Raw genomic sequence first — 15,953 nt, forward strand, 5'->3', positions numbered from 1 at the left:
AAAAGCACACCCCTGGAATGACGTGTATAACAGAAAAATAGTGGATGCAATCCCGGTTCGCGTGGAGTCGTAACTGCATACTGCATACGTAGATGCAGGAAGTGCCCCGGACGTGGGAAACGAGAGCTTCCCCTTTAAAAGCCAAGCTCGACACTCGAAAGCTCGAGCAGCATGAAAGCGCAGCCTAGCTAGATGTCATTCTCACGTTTCTATAACCATTGGCTTCTTTTTTTTCTTCTTTCGTTTTATCAGCCGTTTTGGATTCACGTTGCACTAATTACGAATCCATCGTCGAGCGTGTATCCTATGCATATGCATCCATGTGCACGTACAGAGATACTTACATGCTAGAAGTATTTGCCATTATAAACGAGCGCTGGCGGCTAATCTTTCCAGCAGACGCGACAGTTGATGTTACCTACGTTCGATGAAAATAAACTCCAAAGAGAAGCCGGCCGCAACTAGAGAAACAGCGTCGTCACGCGCCGGAGGTAAGAGGATAACAGAGTAAAACACTCAGAGTGGTATCGAGTTTATATACGCGGGCGCGCGAAAGTCAAACCTTAAGCTTTTGAGAGAGCTTATTCTTGTGTAGGTTTTGTCCGGGTCTTAAGCTTGCTAGCTTCAAGCTCTTAGACCAGTATCGAGCGTCTCTTACTGGCTGCGTGACTTAAATAAATACATCTTTTCGAACAAACTGTGAATTGCCCTAAGTACCACGACCTAAATATGTATAACCAATGTTGTATTTTGATTCGGTGAGATTTCGATGCGATAATACGTTGTTTTATATGTAAATATAAAAAGTGGGGAAAAAGTTTTTTATTTATTTTGGGGTATTTTTAAGCAAGGTTAAGCTTCCTATACCTAGACGTTGCTGCTCCGTTTTTTTTTTTTTTTTGAAGGAGCTTTACTGTTTCATACCGTGAACGATTAATGCGGCTAAGCTAACTTCATTTATGGTACTTTAATAGGTACGTGTAATTTTATGGTTGATCCGATATTTTCATATGGTAGTATTTTTGAAATATGCATATCCTTGTAATAATGCATAATTTGGAAAATGATGTATGGTAACTAAATTAGGTTAATACAATATCGATCCGATGTCATGCAGCTGAGATTAAAAATACATAAATTCTCTACACGCTTGCATATTTGAAACTGTACGATAAAATTGTAAATATTCGTAATTCGTAAATCGCTAAATATTCGACTGACTCGCAACCGCTCATTTATATTAAATCATGTATCTCAAATAGATCACACGTACTGTTCGTTATTCGATTAAACGATGGAAAATTTGTCAAACTGGTAGCAATGGTTAATATTTAAAAGCTCTACGGAAATGAAGAAAACATTTATCCTCCCAAGAGATTTCGTTAATATTTTATTAAGCTCTCGTGTAGCTCTCCTCCGTAAGCCAGGCAGTTGCTCTTGCAGCCTCCAATTATCTTCATCGCCCTCAGGCGCCACCATGTTTCCACACCTAGCATTGGCATTGCAATTGTCACGGGCTTCTGTAATATACACTGTACTAACCACGATTTTTGTGCAAGCATACATATAGTAGTTATCGGAAGAAGTCTGTGCCAATCCTATAATCTTGGCAGTGAATATGAATACTTTTCGGTCGCTATTAAACGCCAGTGCGAACTTCCAGTGCTGTCGTGAAGAAGCTCGAGCTTGAAGTCTTTCCAGCAAAAACTTGGACCATTTAAGATTTGTTTAAATACTCGCGGTTTTGTACCATTGAAATTGCTTGAGTAGCGAAGTCGTCCACTAAGTTAACTACTTGAGATAATACTTGGACGGTGTACTAGGCGAGTGCTTCTACCTAACCAAGATAATCTCCAAGGTTAATTATTATCCAGCGGAAAGCTCAAAAGTTAACAACGCGCAAGTACGTAAAGCCAAATGCTTATTCTTTGTTTTGATGTGAAAAAAAATATAAATGAAAAAATGAAGTATGTTTCCGTCTGACAAGAGCCATGATTTCTTTTTCTCTTAGCAATCTTTTATACTCATTAGAAATAATAACGAATGATGCAACCTGCGTTAGCACTCCGTGGCCTTTCGTAAATTTAACGAGTGACGATATAACCATGGCGAGCTGTTACTTCTAATACACGAGAGAAGGTGGTACATTTTCATTCGCCTTCGCGCCGTCCCTTTTCCTTCTTACCTAGGTACTATCTGCGACATTATTAAGCGGTAAATCGCACCTTACGTTTCCTCAAGTGAAACTTCTTATTTGCGGTTCTTGTGCCGCGCTGTGGTTTGCGATGAAAGATAAATGACCGAGGTGCAGCACGTGAGAAAATAAGATAAGACGAGAAAAATAGAGCAGGTAAAACCTACTTTCCTATGTAGGTATAATGTATATTGAAACTTGTCTCTTTTAAATGTTTACGAATATGAAATTTATGTAGTTTTGCAAAGTATTGTTTTTGGAAACGTTACCGTACCCATAGCAATAGTCTTGCAAATTTTACTCGCGAAATGGCTATTCGATGAAACACGGAAGCGCGATTCTACATTTTTATAGGATCACCTATTGCTGGAATTATCCTCATTGCATAACCATGCATCACGTATCTGTTTTAATATTATACGGAATTTTTAAATGTATAGCTTGTATATGGATTGTGGGAATAACGTATTTACGTGCAAAAAATATTTAACGATATGTCACTGTTAAATCGACAATACGTATTCAACTTGGCGGATGCTCTCGTTTAATCAAAAATTATCATATAGCCTATAAAAATTAGACAATATCACGGTCCGCGCAATTGTAACCTCACGGCAGACGCAAGCCATCAAATTAGGGAAAAAACGAAATGAGATACGCGCTATGGAAGGAGTTTTCAAGAAAATGAAAAAATAATACAAAATAGTAAGAATGTAAGTCGCGACTACCACTATGCTCTCAGGAAGATTGCCATTGGAATTACATGCACGACACAGCATAGGGAAATTTCGCAGAGCTGAAAAATATTCCTGCATGCAAATAGTCTGAGATTTTGCTCGTCTTGGCGTAAGATTATTATTATTTCTCAACATTTTTGCGACGTGACAGCGAGATCTAAAAATCTTTGGCTCCATAAATATTTCGGCATATACAGATATTTTTGCCTGTATAAAAACTTTAAATGGTAAGGACACGAGAGTAAACCAAGAATGGCGGACTTTTGGTAACTAAATTACATACATTGGGCGAAGCGTTCTATGTGTTCAAAGAAAATATCCGGATTCTTATTCGAGCGAATTGGGTTGAGTGCGCTCAAGTTTGAAAAGTTTACATCCGTCGTGTAGAAAATATCAAGAGTTATGACGGAGGGGTCGGTTGGATACGCAATGCAAAAGCCCCTATGACGGCCGAGCAACCCCTTATAAATTGGTTATGTTTCAGTTTTACGTGGTCACATCTGACCAACATTTATTTCGAAAACTTACCGATACACTTTTCCGATATCGTGATATTTACCTCGATGCATGTAGTATATGGGGATGCGACATGTTTTCAGTCTTATTTTATATTTGATATCACAATACGTACGGCACGAAGCAAATACTTGACATACAAATACTTTTGGAAGCAGCTGAAAACAATAGATTTTATGATAAATAAAAATCATCTCTCAACGAGATTGCAAATATTTCATGAACGGTCATATACGAATTTTTAATTAATTTTGTTATTATTACATTTTTTAAGAAATGATCCAAAATATTAATATGTCTCTGTTCCGCTTATTTCAGTGGTACAGGAATCAATATAATTTTCATGAGTATTGGTCACGATAAAGTGCAACGCAATAAAAATGACCCGTCAACTTCAAGGACTATAACTGCGCAAATGGTGTCCTGTACCTGAGAACAGAATAAACCCATGCGTCAACATGCATGAAATATAGGAATTGGTATGAGTATAGTCATGAACTCATTTTACGGAATATAAAAGTTTTACGAGGTCCACGGGGACTGATGAGTTCCCAACGTAATGCGGATTGATCAATCAATACCTGTCGGAATTTCGTGAACGCTGCGGTGCGAAATTTATCAGTGGCAATAAATTAGGCGAGCGTGTTTGTGCAAATTCTATAAAAATAAACTCGTCAATTAAGAACAAATTCAGCTTCCGTGTCACTAGAATTCTCACGAGGATTCGAGTAAATAAAAAAAATTCTAAAAGAAACTTTGTTACTGGCCGTTGGTAAAAGTTCAACATCACGTAATAGCAGCCAATTGTTTGGTATACGTGTGCGACGAAAAATAATAATAATAGTAACACAATAAAAAAGATCATCACTGACACTCATTTAGGCAGCTTAGAAAATCGGTCTAGGCGATGCAAGAACGTAGGGAAAGAAAGTCGGAAAGAAAGAAAAACTAAAAATATAAAAAAAAAGTCAACCTTCGCGATATCGTAACGAAGCGAATGCTTTCTGCTTAATAACGGTACTTCTTATCTTCGCGTATAAACAATCTTTTCACCCCAGAACCCTGCCACCCCTTAGCGAGCTTAGAAGCCGTGGGCCTAAAAATATTTCCCTGGCTCCACTTCCCGTGGCCTCATTCAGCTTAAATTTACTCCTTTAATATTCGGAGCATTTCAAGGCGGCGCGTTTTCTAGATTGTGTGCCCTAAAGAACCCATTCCGGGAGCGATATATCACTGTGCGTTGCGTTCGTTTCTCTTCAGAAAGCAGCGGGGCTCAAGGCAAGCCAGGCCTAGTAGACTGGTTGACTAGCCAGTAGCTGGCTGACAAGCTCATGGGATGCGTGCCCCATCTACTCTCGTTGAACTCGGATCTCGTTCGCCTATACCTATATTCCATTTCTTTTTGTTATCCATTCAACCCCCATCCCCATTACACCCTTTCCCTTTACTCAACCAACCGACATTACCAATCCTCTTCGTTCCGTTCCATACTCGCAGAAAGTCGTTCTGCTTTCGCCAGATGCCTGCCTTCCTTGTCTGCCTGCTCGTCTACCTCCTTATTTCCCCTGCTTGTCATCCGTCTCTTCCAGCCGTCATATCTCGTCCCACAACATAGACTAAGCGGGTTTCATTTTCCAAATAATTTTCAAAGGCTGTCAAGATATGCTTGAAGAACCCTAATTTAAGGTTATTAATATTTTGAATTATTCGCCATTATTCGAGTAAATATTATTCAGTGTGGAGTGACTCTACAGATTATCACTCGGAAGAATTGCCAATCAGACTATCCCATACTAAAGGTATACTTCCAAAATGTATGAGCAAAATCTAGGACTTGGCTTTGATTTGTGCTATACACCACAAAAGCATTGCCTCTGGTATGCACTGAGTATAGTAAATGCAGAGGTCTCAGCATGGGCGCTTCCATAAATGTTTATGACAAGTAGAAAAGAAAGAGAAAAAAGTCACCACGGGATCTTTGTCTTCTCAATTTTTCTTACGAACAGTCGATTGGTTCTGTTTATCCTACGCATGTTTTCGAATCGGTGCGCGAGAGAGAATGACTACGAGGCAGATGTTTTACGCATTTCCGAAAGTGGAGCTAAAGAACAAAGGGTATAGGGGTGGATATGATGTGAAATGGGCTGAAGGCCCGAGGTAAAAAGCTTCAAGAAAAATATAATGATGATACGGACAATGAGCGATTGTTCCAAAAATACAATCGGCAACAAAAAATGCAGAGAGCTGAATTAGGAGTCTAGGGTGCTAAATACACATAATTCAAGCCCAACTTTCACGTACAGCATAGATCCGCCTAATAGGTACGAAAGTAACAGCAGTAAGACTACACCTCGACGCAATAGCCAGAAGGGCGTGAGGAAAATTCCGATCTACGAAAAACTTCAGTCGTTCCCACAGAACACCAGAAGTGGTGCCAGATTTAAAATATCGGGATCATCCCTAGTAAAATCCAGCGCAACGAAAGACCGCGTGTGTAGCATCCAATAGGAGTCGGGAGAGCCTTGAAAAATCATTATTAATGCTACTAACTTCCGTCACCCCCATCAAACACCAGTAGATGTTAGTACATCTACAATGCAATTAGACAGGGATACACATCGATATCGCCATCCAAAAGCTGAGGCGTTTGGTTCACCATGATTTTTAACGTCACATTTCTCGTACGAGGCCAGCTCGTTATTTCGCCTGAATGGGTTAACTTCGATTTCTTTGAGACGAATTTATTCACATTTTCTGTATAGCAAAGTCCTTACGTTCTGCGGTCAAGCGAGAAAATCGCTACGGTTATATGAAATTTTTAAATCGTTGACTTGAACCTCCTTGCTGCTCTTGGCCCATTAGAATTTCATGAGACGCGCGATGCCTTTGCCGCCCTCTGAATTAAACGGTTGACATCCTGTTGGGTTGGTATAGGTACAGTAGTCTTCATCATTTTTACCTTCTCTTATTCGACCTCCACGAACATGATGGAATTGAACGCAAAGGACCCGTAACGCTCGTTTTAATTTACCTACGTTCAAAATGGTATTCCCAGGGTAAAACGAAAATGCCAAGAAAATTGTACGAGTCGTTCGTTCGAGTTTGGCCTTCCGGCACACGCTTTTTCATGACGATTCCGAAGGAATGTCTGTTCGCGCAGTAATTAGGCAACGAACTGGAGTTACCTCTCTTAAGTGCACGGTCGTGTAGGGCGCACTCGATTCGACATCGACTAACGGCAGTAAATAAAAGGGAGGCGAACGTCGAACCTTTGATTTATAGAACCTGTCGAATGGCCGACGGATGGCTCGCCCTAGTATCATGTCTCTGGAGACTCGTCCGTTACTGCTGAAATAAAAAGACTGATAATTCAAATTAAAAAAAAAAGTAAAACTTCGCGAGACTTTTGAATTAGTAAATCAATTGTATAATCATCGTAAAGCGAACAGATGAATCACAATACGAATTGTCATGACGAAACCTTTTTCGTATAATTACGTTCTTTTATGCCTCTCATAAGAATCCCCATGGAATTACTTTGACTTGATGAGGATCGATCGAAGAATTGGAGACTACGTCAGAATCCCTATGGTACACGGATATAAAACTCAATTATAGATACGCCTTCCAGAGGTGACCTTTGTCGTAGGATGGATCGTCGTAATGGATAAGGTGGTACCGTCTTTCTTCGTGGCAAAGGAAAATAATTTTGTTTGCACGTTATACTTCCCACGAATCATATGATATTGGTTTATTGGTTTTCATACGGAAAGGGTTAGGTCACATTGTTATCACCATTCATCCCTCTATAGCGAAGGATATCATTCATCATTATTATAGACTATATATGATGCTAAATTTTTGTAATACCCTCTTTACTCGTCATAGTTATTTGTTGGAAAATTATATTGCTATGATGCTTTTGATTGAATTATATATTTGATCATTTCTATTATCTACTCAACGTATCTACTCAAACGTAGTGAAGCCTCCCCATTCGTCTACTAGAAGCCACTCAAAACGCTCGTGGATTATGGGATACAATTATTTTAAAAGCTTTGCGTTCCTGTTCAAATCGAAGCGCATCCATTATTCTGGAGCTTCAATTCACTGTACGTAAACACGTTAATTATCGCACGGATACAGTGGCTGGATGCGTGCACTAGATTCAAATGCTTTTGTAGTCGGCAAAAATTGGCTTTTCTTTTAGTTTCCGCTCGTTTCCTTTTTATTTCGTAACAATGTAAAGATAAGATGTGAGAAGATATTGCGACAATACAAATATTACTGTACGATCGTGCAATCCTTAATGATGGTGATTTTCACTGATATGATTTTCTTCCATTAAATAATGACAACAGCAGATTGTGACAATTCAAAATGTATGAGGTTTTTCTCCACTGTTCAAAGAAACATAGAAAACAAGTGTTTATTCGATTGGAAATCGATCGCTCGATAGAAGGATAAAACGGTCACGTTTCAAATTGCATTTGATGAATGTTTGCAAAAAATAACCAATGCATCGATACGAGCACAATGCGGAAACGATATCTACTACAATGCGCGAAATAAATAAACATTCAATCACGCGAGAATCACGTCTCCAAAAATAACGATATGCCATCGATAATTAAAAAATTTATTATTGATATGTAATAATAAATATATCAGAGATTCACTAAATTAAATTTATACAGTAAATATTGTAATCGAATGAATCAAACTTTCTTATACCTGATTAAATTTTTTGTTTTTCCTTCATACCCAATAATAATTAATTCTCGTTTTCATCAAGGCATGTGGTCCATAATTCAACCTCCCCAAAATTTGCATTCTCGAGGTACACGACTCGCCGCAGCATCCGTATCTGTCAGAATTTGACATCGCGGGAGAGCGCTGTCACATACCTCTCAACTATTTCAATTTGTAGTTGCATTCTACTATTAGGGATACATCCCTGTAACACAAATAGTAATCATCTGAATCCATTTACATTGTTTAATTGTCATTCACGATACAATGCTCAGGCAATTTCTCAAAGCAGCAAACATAAATTGAAATTTACACACCGTGCGAAAAAAAATTACAAAATCCCCCAAAAAAATAGTGTTTTTAAAAAAAAGTTTGAAAATTTTGACAACATAGCACAAAGATTCAGATCAATGTATACTTTTAAATGATATTGTCCTTTTTTTATAGGGATATAGGAAAATCTAATTGGTGACGGTGAAAAAGAATCGTTACATCAAAACTTTCTTATCGCACTTTCAAACAGTAATTATAAGTATCAGTTGGATTTGATAAGTACGTTTTAATAATACGATTGTTAACTTACTAATACACGGCTGATCGTCCTCGCAGGAACCAGGTAATATCTACAGGTCTTCTCGGCTCTAGTCCTTCCAGAAACTCCTTCTAGAAACAAAGTAATAATCGTTATGCAAAGCTGTAGTCTGTAGAAGATAACTGGCGAGGACCACTTGCAGGAGTACTCCAACCTAACCTAACCTCCATAGAAAAGGAGTACTCCTTAGTATACGACTTTTTACGGGAAAATGCTCCTAGAGGTGGAGTATCTTTAGTAGATAATTCTGTGTTTGCAAAAATCATACCTTGGGGTACGAAGGTGCCTAAAAGTTCTTCAGGATAACTTCAAGTCTTTGAATTTAATTGACTAACTGCCGTTTACCCTCGCGCAGGTAATAAAAAGTAAAGCGAGTATATAAATATATATATATACACATACCCTAGTTTAAAATAATCATTGAGAAAAACGACCTGCACCCTCTGGTAATTTTGACCCTTTCACTGCTGATAGGCCTATGAAACGTTAATATCTACTTTTCGTCGTTTAAACGGAAAGATTGGAGCGTACCTTTAAAACAACGAAATCTTCGTACTTTTTATTCAAAACTTTCGTGAAACCATTTCGAGTATTGGATTTAGATAGGATTCTATTGATTTTGGTTTTGCATTTGTTTACTTGGCCTAGTTTAAACAGCATTGTAGATTCTAGCATAGAAATATACGGATACTTGGGTTACTGCTATTTGATATTACTTTGACAATATTGCGAACATTTTTATTATATATTGTTACGCATTTTTACGCGATCGACCTCACCGAAAAATGCAAGAACGACCGACCGTATCGGATACACAACCTACGCGATTCCTACACGTTCCAGGCAACCCAGGGGCCATCAGATTCTACACTCGAAATACCTTTGGTATTATTAGGCGTCAGGTCCCAAAACGGAAACCACGTATCAGTTCTTACGATTCGTCTTCGCGTTCCTTCGTCGGCTAACTCAGCTACGCGGAGGTGTCGGGATTTGGAACAATAGGTCGGATGGGTCACACGATCACAGCGACGCTTGTGAGTAAAAGTTAAAATGCACCTTGCTTCTCTAAGACGACCACCCCCACCACTGAAAATTAGGCGAGTTGCAAGACCTGTATGTAAGACCATGATCGGGCCAATGATGGGCCTCTTACTGATTGGCTCCGCCATTTTCAATGCTCTTTCCGGAATAGGACGTGTGGTTGTGAATACATATATGGGAGGCATTCGCATTGTGTAATGTGGTATAGTGTTAATGGTAAAGATTGATAGTTTGAAAATCCGCGCGCAATGTCATGGGGATTCTAAACGAGCCCTGAACATGGCGTCCCTTCCGGGTATTGGCCCGATCCACGATCTTGTACACAGATCTGGGCACTTCCCTATCCTCACCATGTTGTAGCTCGTAACCCTAATGCGGCTAGTTTTGCCGGTTTTGCCTGCAATCGCTAGTGTCGAAGAAGCCTGCTGACACAGCGCCTACGCATCCGTAAATTCACTGCAACCTCTTATCTCCGATTCAAAAGGAAAGTTACCAACCAAAAAAAAACCGATGCGATGCAAATTAAATAAAATTTTGATAAATTAGACAAATAAAGAATTCATGATTAAAAAAACTAAAGTTAAATGGAGCAAATCACCTAAAAGTCATGAAAATTAAAACAGTAAATTTTTGCTTGTGTCGTAACTTTTTTACTGAATTTATTTGTAACTCCTGCGAGATTTTTAAATGAAAATTCCTAACATTGTGATTCAAGCAGGCACGATGCACTTTCTGGTCATTATTGCCTTTTTCAATTGCAATCACGGTATATTACACATTACAACGAACAAAGATGCAGGTTACGTATTCAAGTAAGAGACAACTGCGCACGCGTAGTGTTACCGTGGGCTCTTTCGACACTAACGCCTCTTGCGGTAGTGGCGTAATCGTCACGCGTTTTTCGACTAAGTGTCCAGACCTGTATACAAGACCATGGGTCCGACTCTGACTTCAGGGTATCTACCCTCGTGCGTCGCAGCCCCCTCCTGCTGGGACTCCAGCTGGCTCTTCCCTCTCTCTTTCCGCGTCTTCTCGGGCACGGCGAGCGAGCGATCTATTCGAACTCCGGCAGAGTACACGGCAAAACAAAAGAAAATAATAAAATAATATTTCGTACCTAAGCTTTATTAGACCCTTGCGGTCGGTGGATCCGGCCTGGACTTGGCCGTGGCCTTACGCCACTATCGCGTTTCGGCGTGATTTTCCGCCGAGGACACGACGGATGAAATCCACCACGTCACAACATACATATGCATATATAACAATAATGACCACACGAAATGATTGTACGTTAAATAAATACAATTTCGCATTTTTGTATGATCCATTGCCCATAATTGCATTGTTCTATGTATTATGCTTTATGATCATACGATAGTCAAATATATCTATATGACATTGCCGAAGGAAAGCTGTATCAGGTAAAGCAGAGGGTTTGCGAATAATATTCAGGCGTGAAATCGTAGATAGATTGCCATTCGCTTGAGAGGCTTCTTACTTTAAAATTCAACGTAAACCCGAATCTATCTATTCCGCCTCATATCTATGCTAAACTGTACTGCAACTGGCATATCCAGCAAATTCCACATGATACGTTTTTCCCCAGTACAGAAATTTCTCATGGGACAAGCCTGCAGGTAAAGCTCATTCAAGATCTTCGAATTCAAAATTCTCATAATTGGCTAGAAAAAAGTAAACATTCTTTGATCGGCAGTGTACGTGTTCACCTCAACGCCACTTTTTCACATTAAAATTTAATTGATATCCCGATATTCCATGTGTCAAAAAAATCTTATATCCGATATGCCTTAACGATCATCAGAAAACTGTCTACGTACGACTCACCGTAAACCGGAGACAAATCGTCGATAATCAATATATCGTACAATATTCTTCCCTTCTATCGTTTATAGATGATTTTTTTTACAGTGCCCGCGTGTCGTTTGATAATCGGTGTCCCTAGCAGACCCTCATCCATCATTATAGTATCAGCTGCCCACTCCGTGTCGCGATAGCTGAATGGACGAGCGAACTGTAAAGAATTCAGGTCAACTACGGTTTTTCCACGATATAGATATCCATAACAACACGGGAAATCCCAGAGACGTCCATAGAACATCTATGGGACATTCAGACGTCAAGATTAAAAGTTGAGTCTTCATGTTAAACGTAGACCCATTTATTTATAACTGCCCATACATATATATTCAACCTTACCTATCTACAAAGCTCATCTCCTCTAAATGTTATTACGTAGCTGGGCATGTGCCTTCGTAGGTGGTAGACATCTCGTGATGATCGCAGAGGTGCCATTCAGGCCTATGGTATAGAGGGAGCACGGCTTATCGGATGCTCCAATGTAAACAGATTGAACAATCCATCAAAAGATCTGAAATGAAAATGGCGAAATGTTATCTTAGATCGGGCTAGGAATATTCTAGGTGGTTATAAAAAAATACATATAAAAAAAAGAGTAAGATTTTTACCTCCGACAAAGGACCAATGTCTTGTTATTATCCTCATCAAGCGATCCCCTACCCAAGTGCTTTAGTTCAACGGAGTCCTTAATGCAGCAAGGAGGATCGGCGCGTATGAATGCACTCGCTGAAAGACGGGAAATGCGAGCCAAGTTAAGATAGAGGTGGCGAGCTGGTCAGTTGACCAGGAGGATTTATGTATGAGATGCCGCCAGGGCTTAGGAAGATAAATTAGTCGAGAGGCTGTAAAAAGTCGACTCGTGGATGGTCCGGATTACACGGATGTACTGCCAGGGAATCGATGCCGCTTCTTGCCCCAGCCACCATTACTTCCCTACATTGGACTCGCAGTAATCCGTATAACTCTTATTTGATGTTACGATTAGGCTAGATGAATGCTTTGGAGAGGACAAATCGATTATGTTACGTAAGATGTTTAGGGCTGTGCGAATATATTCTCATTTGTGATAATTAACACATTACAATTGCATGGTGGTATATACGCTGTATAGTTATACTTGTGTTTATTTCGTGACTTCCTATTTTATAGTATCGTCATAGGTTACGGCATTGTACAACTATTAACGTACGCGTAGCCACCAATTGTTGTTCCTGCTGCTTACGTTAATTAATCAACATTGAAACACACTACCAGTGATTAAATGGAATCCCTAAGGTACTGACCTACACTGCGTGCACCTCACTCCTTCCGTTTAAATGGCGAGCTATCCCTATCCTGTCTATCCGACTATATCCCTTAATGTATGCCTTTTGTATTACACGTGTACCTATATATGCCCCTTGACAACCTGACTGATGAATATTTTTTGTATTTTCTTTTAACCGTGAGAAAAATTATAATGCTGTACCACGCCGTTAGGAATCCGTATGCTTTTATGCTTGAAACGGTAACCGCTTCGTTAGTAAGTAACAAAATATCCTACGCTGTATTTCTGCGTCTGGTCATATTTTCTTGCTCTCGTTTTTTGTTCCATCGTATCAGCTGCACTGCCCAGTAGTTTTTCGAATTTCAACGAGACGACTCCATGTCCCCGTCCATACCGATGGCGAAGTACAACGATGCGTGAAACCGAGAAACAATGGTGCATTGCAATTTCCGTGCTAAGTTTGCTTGTAAAGAAAAAAAAGGGATTAAAAAAGTTTCATTTCGTGAAATTAAAATAATATTAAATACGAGTAGAACACCGCCTGCTAGCCATTTCTCAGCTCCAAAATTGTTTCACAGTGTTGCATTACTCGTTATATGCAAGGTACAATTGTATCCCAACTTCTCGGACGCTTGCTTTGTAAGCAGATGATATTTTCCATGAAATTCCATTATTTAGTATTACACAAGATTCATTTGTTTCTTGCTTCAATTTTCAATTTTCAATGAACGTTGTGAAATATGTTAATTCAACCTATTCGCAATGATTTTTATTAATAAATTTGCCAAGTCGTACAATCGCATTGAGATCCACAGTGACAGTGGATAATGTGAAATGTCGATACTCTTTCGAATTTAATTAAATCCAAAGTGTCTAGACAATTTTTCTACTCAATGGATACGAGAAGTCCGTAAGTGGAACCTAAATTTCGTTGCTGTACACGAGAGGGAAGCGGTGGGATAGAGTAAATGGCAATTCCGGTCGTTTCAGCTTGCGAGCTTTTTTTGTTAATAACGTCACGCGTTGCCTCCTCTTCTTCTTGTTCATCTTTTCCACTGGCTGTGTTACCCCCTTACACTTTTCAGGTCATTTGCCCACGCTATACCCAACTACCTGTCCTCAGCAACCACAATAAATTACAACGACGTCTTCGCGCCGGTCCCTAACTGTATTTGATGAGCTCGAAAGTATATCTTTCTATGAAATAAGCCATTTCCGAATTCAACAACTTATTCAAACGAAGCGACGTCGTTTTCGGAAAAAGGAAATTTACTTACACATTTATACAATTCTCATAGATCAACTTTGGCTTTACTTTTATGTCTTCGCGGTAAATCTCTTGTTGATATTTTATTATAAAATCATTATTTTCACGAGAAACTGAATTCGTTAATTTTTCCTTTAATTGAATTATGCGTTTAAGGGAACACAAGGTTAAGTCTTTACCTACAATGGACTGCGGAATCGAGGAGCGACAACTTCCGGGATTGTCAAAATAACGATCTTCTCAATAACCCCATTGTGAGTTATTACCTTCTCCAAGTAGAAAAGTAAATCCACTGGCGCACGTCGGCTGCGCGCGAATTTACTCGGTGGCACTTCAACCAGTAATAACTCCTGTTCGAGCTGGATCTCCGGGACTCCTTTATCAAATCAGTTTTGGAACGAACCACTAATAATTTTCATGCATGTTATTTTACGATGAGTAATTTAGAAAATTACAAAATTTAATTTGCCACTGCCGTGCATCGTGCTTCAGTAAAATTGAGATACCTGAAATCGCTAATAACAATATACGATATATCTTCATGGCGAGTTAAACTACCCGTTATATAGAATATAATACAATTTTTAATAAATGCGGAGTACACTGTTCAAAGTTATATTTACTAAAATATACTGTATACAGTATTGGTTGCACCAAAAAACCTTGCTTGGTCGAACACGCTGTATTATTGAGCACACGTAATTTGCTATTCTTGCTGCATTACAAAGTACAGCCATTTTTTTGTGGAACACCATACAGAATTGCCAAGGAGATGCTCTGCTCGGTTCGGCTTCTCCAGATCAAGTATTACTGCAGTTGAAATATGTTCGAGTCATCTAACTCTCGACATATACACTTAAAAAAAACATAAACATTGCTATGACAATACAGGAGAAAGTCGGGCACTGCGTTCTCCTTAAGGCGTGATAGTATAGTAGTGAGGAGAGTGCTGGCACGCATCCGCAAGGGTTACTGAATTGTTTCCAGATGTCCTGCACTACCCTCGTCTTCCAATTCACAGATGACCATCGAGTGTCAAACCACGTGCCTTGCTTCGCTCAATGTTGCCTTCTCTAAACGAGTACAATACTTATAGTAGAACACGAAATGGCACACAGTAAAGGCTTGACTAATTGAAGCAGATGGAATGTTCAGTGGCCACTTTGCGATGGGCATTTAAAATTACGTAGGGCATAATTGGAGAACAAAAGGAACACGTTACCCACTTCGGAAGTAGAATGTCGCACTTGTGGAAAATTTTCCACCAGCCAGATTTTTCTTTCACCTGCACCGAAGTCTCGTTACGTCGACCCGTCGAGAATCTGAGAAAATATATAAAACATTCAATTTTACACGAACCCTTTGCGTCCGATTATACCTAAAGCGGTTATAGATTTGTATTCTAGGAAAATTACTTACTTGACCTTCGGGCATGACGTTTCTTTGTCTGGAGGATATTTCGACGGCCGGAAATTTAGTAAGGGTCGCCTGCAATTCTTACCTAATTTCATCAAGCTTTCATTAGAGTTAATCCAAAAAGGTTTTTCGAGAGAAGGTCGGAGCTACGTGGAACCACGTGGATCTGTTTCAAGGGTTTATTTAATAATTAGGTTAATTTCGAAGGTCGAGTGAAATTTCGAACTTGTATAATGTTAGGGGAGAATTAGGTAATATACAGTGTTGAACAAGTTATCTAACCAACTAATAAC

General features: G+C 39.3%; 1 long non-coding RNA gene across 1 annotated transcript; it reads left to right on the forward strand.

Annotated features, from left to right (window-relative positions):
* Window positions 1–13,607: 13,607 nt before the first annotated feature.
* Window positions 13,608–14,476, forward strand: LOC112493785. Its single transcript, XR_003058512.1, has 3 exons — window positions 13,608–13,887; window positions 14,063–14,307; window positions 14,401–14,476. It is a non-coding gene; the product is annotated as an uncharacterized LOC112493785 (long non-coding RNA).
* Window positions 14,477–15,953: the final 1,477 nt, after the last annotated feature.

Source organism: Cephus cinctus, unplaced genomic scaffold (assembly GCF_000341935.2).
Source record: "Cephus cinctus unplaced genomic scaffold, Ccin1 Ccin1_scaffold0160, whole genome shotgun sequence".
NCBI lineage: Eukaryota > Metazoa > Arthropoda > Insecta > Hymenoptera > Cephidae > Cephus > Cephus cinctus.